Source organism: Protopterus annectens, chromosome 3.part0 (genome assembly GCF_019279795.1).
Source record: "Protopterus annectens isolate FY-2018-M chromosome 3.part0, PAN1.0, whole genome shotgun sequence".
Taxonomy (NCBI): Eukaryota; Metazoa; Chordata; order Ceratodontiformes; family Protopteridae; genus Protopterus; species Protopterus annectens.
In genome coordinates this window covers 1,073,963,766-1,073,965,902 of record NC_056731.1, presented here as the reverse complement: position 1 = coordinate 1,073,965,902, position 2,137 = coordinate 1,073,963,766, and the positions used below count along the sequence as shown (strand labels likewise).

Sequence of the window (2,137 nt, the reverse complement as noted above, 5' to 3'; positions counted from 1 at the left end):
CCATTAATGTTCAGGGGCTGAGAAACAAGTACATTTGTACACATACACTCCAAGACCACTAATGTAATACATGTTAGCCATAGAAACATTCATGCTGATGTTACCATCTACATACAAAAATATATACATACATATATGGATACGTACATGCAAATATTTCAAGTATGAACAATAATGCCCTTATAGCCTGCCAGTATATAAAAGCATTCATCCTTGTAATAAGTGTCCAAGCTTATTTTTAAAAATATATGAACTATTGCTTAAATCAAAAACTAATATTTGCTTTAAGTGCTTGCTTTAAAGCATACTTTAGGCATTAGTTAATATGTCAGATAACCAATTCATACATTTGCCATTCATGTATAATCTCCTACACAGGCTCATAGGTACATATGTACGTAATAGGGTAACTACATATGTAAGTAATAGGCTAACTATCATTGTGGGCCATTTTAAGCCTATTCAATTTTCACTGGTGAGAATCAAACCATGTACCTTTGTCTGTAAGGTAAACACCTTAACTGTTATGGCAAATTTCCAAACCCCTTCTTCAGGGATCAGAGTTAACACAATCCCCCACTACTGTAAATTATGCAGTAGAGTTTCTCAAATAAAACACAAGGGTCATCCCAACCACAGGGGTAAATCCAACCCTAGAAAAAACACCTTCTTGATCATGATATTCTGCCTGCCAACTAAGTATGTTGTCCAATACTTTTTGATAACCAGAAGCATTTCAAGAGCCTGTTGTCTCAAAATACTATATACACCTGAAATATTACCTCTTAAATATCTATACAAGACTGTAAACAAGTTCAGATACTTTCAGATATCTTTTTTAAAACAACTAAAACTTTCACATTTATGGACATTAATGCTAGAAAGGATTCCAATACACTATACCGGCACAAATTAGTCTGCAAAAACAAGAAAACATTTTATTCTTTTTGTAATGAAAATGACCCCGGGAACACATTTTAAAGTACAGAAGGAACTCATATTGCAACTGTGGTTAAATCCAAGTGAACCTCCGGGGTTGAATGACATTTCCCTGCAGAGTGTGTTGAAGGTTTCGGCGGCAAAGTTATAATTCCACCCATTTAAAATGTATTTAAAAATTTTTGCACATAGTGTTTGTATGTCTTTATAGAATGCACATTTTACACAAAAATGTTTCTTGCATAACAAATGGTTTTACATTGATTACATGGGGTCAGAAATGTTTGTTTTAGTCCTTTTAAATAAGTTAAAAACATTGTAATTAATTCCATTTAGATAATTTTACAGAAAAGTTTATGCAGAAGTGTTTACTGGATAAGTAATTAATGAACTCATGATTTGATGAAGTCATGTGATTGTATCTTTATTTAAAGATTTTGGGGAAGCCTTACATCCATTTCTGATGAAGTCCATTTTAGGAAAAGTGACTAACTAGTATGCTAATTACATTTGTCAAATAAAGTTTGTTTTTACTTGGATACTTGGATCCTGTTCATTTAGTTCATTCCGTGAAGTTGGGTTGTCAGACAAAGCTTTTCTTCTAAGTCTTATACTGTGCTGACTTGTCCCTATTTTTCTGCTCTTGATATAGTTCTGCTATACTTTTCCCAATTTTCTTATAAGCTTTCTACATTATTATTATTATTATTACCTACTGTAGTTTGGGGCTAATGTAACACACAAGCAAAGATTTCATCATTCCGGATTTTCTGGATGTTATGCATCTTTTATAGCGCTTAGTAGTTTTATAGCAATCATTAATGAATTTGTTGATGTAATCAGAAAAACTCAAAGCTGGATTTACCCATATGCCTAGGCCTTTAAATGAAGCCACAGTTTCAATCATTTTGTGCTGCATTAAGTATTGACCCCTTTGATCTCTCACCCAAATCACATATGCTTGTTTTTTTGACATATTTTTATTTATCAACGTATTATACTTCTGTGCCTATCAGTCAAATTTAGTCATGTTACTTTGCATGCTTGCCCTATTTGTAATAATATACCCCTTTATTATGTCATCTGCATACATGTTTAGAACATCTCAGATGAAAAACATAAATCATAAACATGTATGGGTGCAGGACAGACCCATGGAATGTAACTTAGAATTTCACCTGCCCAATGGCTGCTAGTA

The 2,137-nt window shown here is 32.9% G+C and overlaps 1 pseudogene; it reads right to left on the bottom strand.

The window, feature by feature from the left end:
* Positions 1–551: 551 nt before the first annotated feature.
* On the bottom strand, positions 552–703 carry LOC122797417 (annotated as a pseudogene).
* Positions 704–2,137: the final 1,434 nt, after the last annotated feature.